The sequence below is a fragment of the Oncorhynchus tshawytscha genome, linkage group LG33 (assembly GCF_018296145.1).
Source record: "Oncorhynchus tshawytscha isolate Ot180627B linkage group LG33, Otsh_v2.0, whole genome shotgun sequence".
NCBI lineage: Eukaryota > Metazoa > Chordata > Actinopteri > Salmoniformes > Salmonidae > Oncorhynchus > Oncorhynchus tshawytscha.
In genome coordinates this window covers 1795605-1801604 of record NC_056461.1, presented here as the reverse complement: position 1 = coordinate 1801604, position 6000 = coordinate 1795605, and the positions used below count along the sequence as shown (strand labels likewise).

The 6000-nt window shown below is 43.4% G+C and overlaps 1 long non-coding RNA gene across 1 annotated transcript in view; it reads right to left on the bottom strand.

The window, feature by feature from the left end:
- Nucleotides 1-1188: 1188 nt before the first annotated feature.
- The window catches only part of LOC121841664, a 28237-nt gene continuing 23425 nt past the window's right edge, over nt 1189-6000 (bottom strand). The window contains exons 2-3 of the long non-coding RNA XR_006080702.1: nt 4821-5065; nt 1189-1273 (exon numbers count right to left, since the gene is read on the bottom strand). This is a non-coding gene — a long non-coding RNA (uncharacterized LOC121841664). The remainder of the gene's footprint in view (nt 1274-4820; nt 5066-6000) is intronic.

The following is a 6000-nucleotide window of genomic DNA, read 5'->3' as shown; positions in this document are numbered from 1 at the left end:
AGTTCTTCTCATGCTAATGCCCTTGTTTGAAATTAATAATATAAAATATTATTTGTGATTTAAAAAAAAAAAATTAGAAGCAATATATAAACATGTAATGTCATGAGATGTGAGATGCGTGTGTCTGCCGCCCCACCCCAACCCACATGAAATAGCCTATTTGAGGCTGTTGAGGGGAGGGCAGGCCCACAACAATGGCCAAAGTGAAATGGAGACAGTAGATACAGCTGGTCTGTTGTAATATAATAAAGACAGTAGATCTAGCTGGTCTGTCATAATATAAAAGAGACAGTATATAATAATATATTTGAACTTATGTTCCCTGTACTCTATATATATATATATATATATCTGTTTATTATACCTCAGTAGCACAATATTGTTTAGAGCTTTGGCAAAGTGGGTGATGTTATATCCTTCCTGTTTGGCCCTGTCCGGGGGTCTCATCTGATGGGGCCACAGTGTCTCCTGACCCCTCCTGTCTCAGCCTCCAGTATTTATGCTGCAGTAGTTTATGTGTCGTGGGGCTAGGGTCAGTTTGTTATATCTGGAGTACTTCTTCGGTCTTATCCGGCGCCCTGTGTGAATTTAAGTATGCTCTCTATAATTCTCTCTTTCTCTCTCTCGGAGGACCTGAGCCCTAGGACCAGGAAAAACCTGAGGAAAATCCATCCAGGAAGTGCCATTACCTTGAAATGGCTGTTTTTCCAATGAAAATCTATCCACAATTTAAAGAGATAGGACCCAGATTCCGTTCCCTATGGCTTCCACTAGTTGTGAACAGTCGTTAGACATTGTTTCAGGCTTTTATTGCATAGTTTGGAGCCGTTCCATAGTTTGGAGTATTCCATAGTAACATCTGACAAAAATATCTAATGACACTGAAGCAGCAAACTTTGTGGAAATTCATATTTGTGTCAAAACTTTTGGCCACGACTGTACATTGCCAAGATGTTAAAATATTCATAGATGACCAGCAGGGTAAAATAATAATCACAGTGGTTGTAGAAGGTGCAACAGGTCAGCACCTCAGGAGTAAATGTCAGTTGTCTTTTCATAGCCGATCATTCAGAGTTAGAGAGAGCAGGTGCGGTAGAGAGAGTCTAAAAAGGCAGGTCCGAGACAAGGTAGCACATCCGGTGAACAGGTAAGGGTTCCATAGTCGCAGGCAGAACCGTTGAAACTGGAGCAGCAGCATGACCAGGTGAACTGGGGACAGCAAGGAGTCATCTGGCCAGGTAGTCCTGAGGCATAGTCCCAGCGTTCAGGTCCTCTGGGCGGTTAGGGAGAGGGAGAGAGAGAGAATTAGAGGGTAACACAGGACACTGGATAAGACAGGATAAATACTACAGATATAACAGACTGACCCTAGCTCCCCGATACATAAACTATTGCAGCATAAATACTGGAGGCTGAGACAGGAGGGGTCGGGAGACACTGTGGCCCCGCCCGGACAGGGCCAACCAGGCAGGATATAACCCCACCCACTTCACAAAAGCACAGCCCCCACACCACTAGAGGGATATCTTCAAACCACCAATTTACTACCTTGAGACAAGGCTGAGTATAGGCCACAAAGATCTCCCCCACGGCACAAACCCGAGGTGGGCGCCAACCCAGACAGGAAGATCATGTCAGTGACTCAACCCACTCAAGTGACGCAGCCCTCCTGGGGACGGCATGGAAGAGCACCAATAAGCCAGTGACTCAGCCCCCGTAATAGGGTTAGAGGCAGAGAATCCCCGTGTAGTGAGGGGAACCGGCCAGGCAGAGACAGCAAGGGCAGTTCGTCGCTCCAGTGTCTTTCCGTTCACCTCTGGGCCATACTACACTCAATCATAGGACCTACGGAAGAGATGAGTCTTAAGTAAAGACTTAAAGGTCTTAAAGGCACTGCACAAAACACAGAAATAAAATATAAAACATGCATTATCTTTGACAAGCTTCTTTTGTTGGTACTCCAATATGTCCCATAAACATCACAATTGGTCCTTTTGTTCGATTAATTCCGTCCATATATATCCAAATGTCAATTTATTTGACGCGTTTGATCCAGAAAAAAACAGCTTCCAAAGAACGCAACGTCACTACAAAATATTTCAAAACATGCCTATAAACTTTGCCAAAATATTTCAAACTGCTTTTGTAATAGTACTTTAGGTATTTTTAAACGGTAATAATCAATCAAATTGTAGACGGGTCTATCTGTGTTCAATACAGGAAGACAATAAACCATGCTGCTTTTCACATCTTGCGCACTCTCAACAGTGTTACCCAGTTCCTAGACGGCCTACTTCTTCATTGCACAAATGAATAACCTCAACCAAATTCCAAAGACTGGTGACATCCAGTGAAAGTGGTAGAAACTGAAAACAGGTTCCTGAGAAATATAATTTGCCAATGAGAACTCAGTGAACAGACAGAAACCACTGGGTTTTGCCTGCTACATAAGTTCTGTTATACTCACAGACATGATTCAAACAGTTTTAGAAACTTCAGAGTGTTTCCTATCCAAATCTACTAATAATATGCATATCTTATATTCCTAGCATGAGTAGCAGAAAGTTGAAATTGGGAACGCTATTTATCCAAAAGTGAAAATGCTGCCCCCTGTACCTTAAGAAGTTAACTTCTCTAGGGTAGGGGGCAGCATTTGGAATTTTGTATGAAAAGCATACCCTTTACCTTTTATATTGACGACGTTATTGTCCGGTTGAAATATTATTGATTATTAAGGCTAAAAACAACCTGAGGATTGAATATAAACATCGATTGACATGTTTCTATGAACCTTACGGATACAATTTTGATTTTTTTGTCTGCCTTTTTTTACTGCGTTTGAGCCTGTGGATTACTGAAGAAAACATGTGAACAAAACGGAGGTTTTCGGATATAAAGAGAGACTTTATCAAACAAAAGGAACATTTATTGAATGCATGAATGTCTTCTGAGTGCAAACATATGAAGATCATCAAAGGTAAGTGATTCATTTTATCTCTATTTCTGATTTGTGTAACTCTTCTACTTGGCTGGTTACTGTTTGTAATGATTTGTTCTCAAATAACTGTAAGGCATGCTTTCGCTGTAAAGCATTTTTAAAATCTGACACCGTGGTTGGATTCACAAGAAGTTCATCTTTAAACGAATGTAAAATAGTTGTATCTTTTTTTTACAATGAGTATTTCTGTATTTGAATTTGGCGCCCTGCAATCTCACTGGATGTTGGCCAGGTGGGGCGCACATACCCTAGAGAGGTTAAACTGGGGCACCATGGGATAGTTTGGTTTTACTGAGTTTCTATTTCCCAAATATCAGAATATTGATTTCACAACTGTCGCTAATTAATTATTTCCTCTACAGTCTCATCCTGAACGTCGCATAATCCGCGAATCTGCACAATCCCGGGTCCCACTAAATAAGTCCGTACGGGTGATCCTAGTATGAGACCTCATTAGGTCACCCATTGCATGTGTGCACCTGTGTACGTAGTCAGTGCAAAGGCCAATGGAAATAAGACCAAGGATCATGGTAACAGTCAGGATACTGTCCGGCACCATCCAAGAGCGTGTGAAAAGACCAATCTTTTGGCTTGTAGTCATTCGGGTCAACTTAAAGTGTCTCATCCAGTATGATAAGATAACCAGTCATTGGTTCCTCGTACTGAATTTGGTTTTGAATGGCTTGTAGTAACTCAAGGGAACACTTAAAAAAAGCGTCAGGCATTTCAATCTCTGTGTCTATACTGTCGTCGGGAAGTTGGTATAGAGCGAGGTCGTCTATGTGGATAATCGTTCCATCTGGTACCTTAACAAAAACAGTCTGATAGGGGAGGTTCAATTGGGTGGTTGAGGCATGGCGTTCATAAGTCATAGTGGCAGACGCGAATGATGTGTTAACCAAACATCGATTCCCTACAACCTCCACTTGTGTGGCTCTACATTGTTCTTCGCTGGTGATAGGCTTAAGACCACAAAGATGCTCAGTGTTATCGCTGATGAATGGTTTGCTAGCACAGAGGTAGTGGACGTCTTTGGTTAGAGTACACATTACAGGTTAGGGGTGAGCTAGAAATCTGGATTGTTTTCCTGATAAGCTACGACTGGGGGTGTGGCAATTTTTACGTGGGTACTGTCGCTCCAAATTCCTACATTTAGAACCGTTTTCAATCTATAGATATTCTCCATTTCAAGAAACGGCAGCGTCAGTAAAAATTCCACTTAATTTACGATCAACATCAATGTGTACTGGATTTGCGACCCCAGACTATAGGCCAAATGTGACTGTAACGGCCTTCTCGCGGTTGTAGTAGCTGAGGTCAATATGTCGTGCACATATTGGGAGTGGCACCAGATATGATGGGATTCTATTCATGGCCAAGTGGTCCATAGAAGAGCTAACTTCACAGAGAAAATCTCCCAATAACAATCAAACCAATTGGACATGGGCATAGTCATGGTTCATGACCTCTACTAGCTTTCCTACAGACAGGAGGGTTTTGTTCAGGAGAGTAGCGTCTGTGTTTCCCACCAAAATAGTGTCCTGGAGAGACTTTCCCACATGTTGCATCCTGGGTGCCTGTGCTTTCATCTGTTGCTGGATAAGTGGCATCTCTTCAGTAATCTTCCTAACATTTCCCTTGACTGTGACTAGACTGACTGCGTAAACGGCAGTGGTACATAGGGCTGATAGTGACACTTTGGCTGCACCCATTGAGAGTAGTGCCCGATTAATCATTTTCTCGCCTGGGCTCTGCAAGTTCTGACTGGGTAACTGTGAACTTTTGGAGTTGGGCCAACATATGGGCAGCTGGGCATGCTTACCTGCCTAGGTGGTCCAGTCAGCCCCAGTCCAACTCAAATGCGCCGAAGGTGGAATGTGTTGGCGGTACATGTTCTCTGCATCTAGGCGGACGAACACCCTCTGCGTTAGTACTCTGCAGTTAGTTATAAGGAATCCTGGATCATTGCGGAGAACGATTCCCTTAGGGGGTCCGTTCGTGATTACATCTGCTGGGTTGGTTTTGACCAGGGCGCAGAGTGTCAGGATCAGCCAAAGGAACTCCATCCTACAGAAACACATAATCAGATATATTGTTTGATTATTTAAGTTATTTGGTTTTGTAAACAAAAATGTTTCGACAACAGTTTTTCTGATTTTTCTATTTTGGACAGCACAGAGCATGACAATATCAATAGTGACAACACGTATATATTGTAGCTGGGAAGAGAAGAAAATATGTTAGGTGCAATGTACTGATCTCCTGGAAGGGATCAGCTGAGGGTACTTCAGAATTTTCTTAGTACCTCTGACTTGCTAGGTTTCTGTGTATTCGGTGCTGCCTAGCACCCCTTCTATTCCCATGGGAGGAGTGTACAACTTGATTTGGTTCTTGTGGACCAGCTTTAACATAGTGTTTTGTCGCCCTTTGCTGATTCTGATTTGATAAGCTACAGGTGACAGCTTCAACACAATCTCGTGTGGCCCCGTCCAGTGGGGTAAGAACTTTGTCGGGATGCCTGTGGGTTTGGTGTATATGTACCACCAAACCTTATCCCTGACCTCGAATACCTGGTGTGAGGCCTTTTTGTCGTAATAGGTCTTGTCACCTTCTGCACCTCTCTCCATCTTTCATTGAGCGTACGCAAAGGTAGTCTGGAGGTGGTTTCGCAAGTCCGTCATGTATTGATGAGCCGTGTAGGAGGTGGCTGGAGTGACATCTCCCGGTTGGTACAGGGAATGCAGTGGAAGTGTCATTTGCCGGCCTGTCATCTCAAATGGTGTTATTCCCGTAGACCTGTTGCGAGTGGCTCTGATCGCCATCAGTACCAGACGGAGTTTGAGGTCCCAATCTTTGTGGTTGGCTGCCACATATTCTGACCATTGTCTGATTGCTCATTTCTACTCTGCCGGAGCTCCTAGGGTTGTTCGCGATGTGGAGTTTAGACTCCCAGGAGCCGCCACAGTTCTTTCATTACAGCTGCCGAAAAGTGCTCTGTTGCT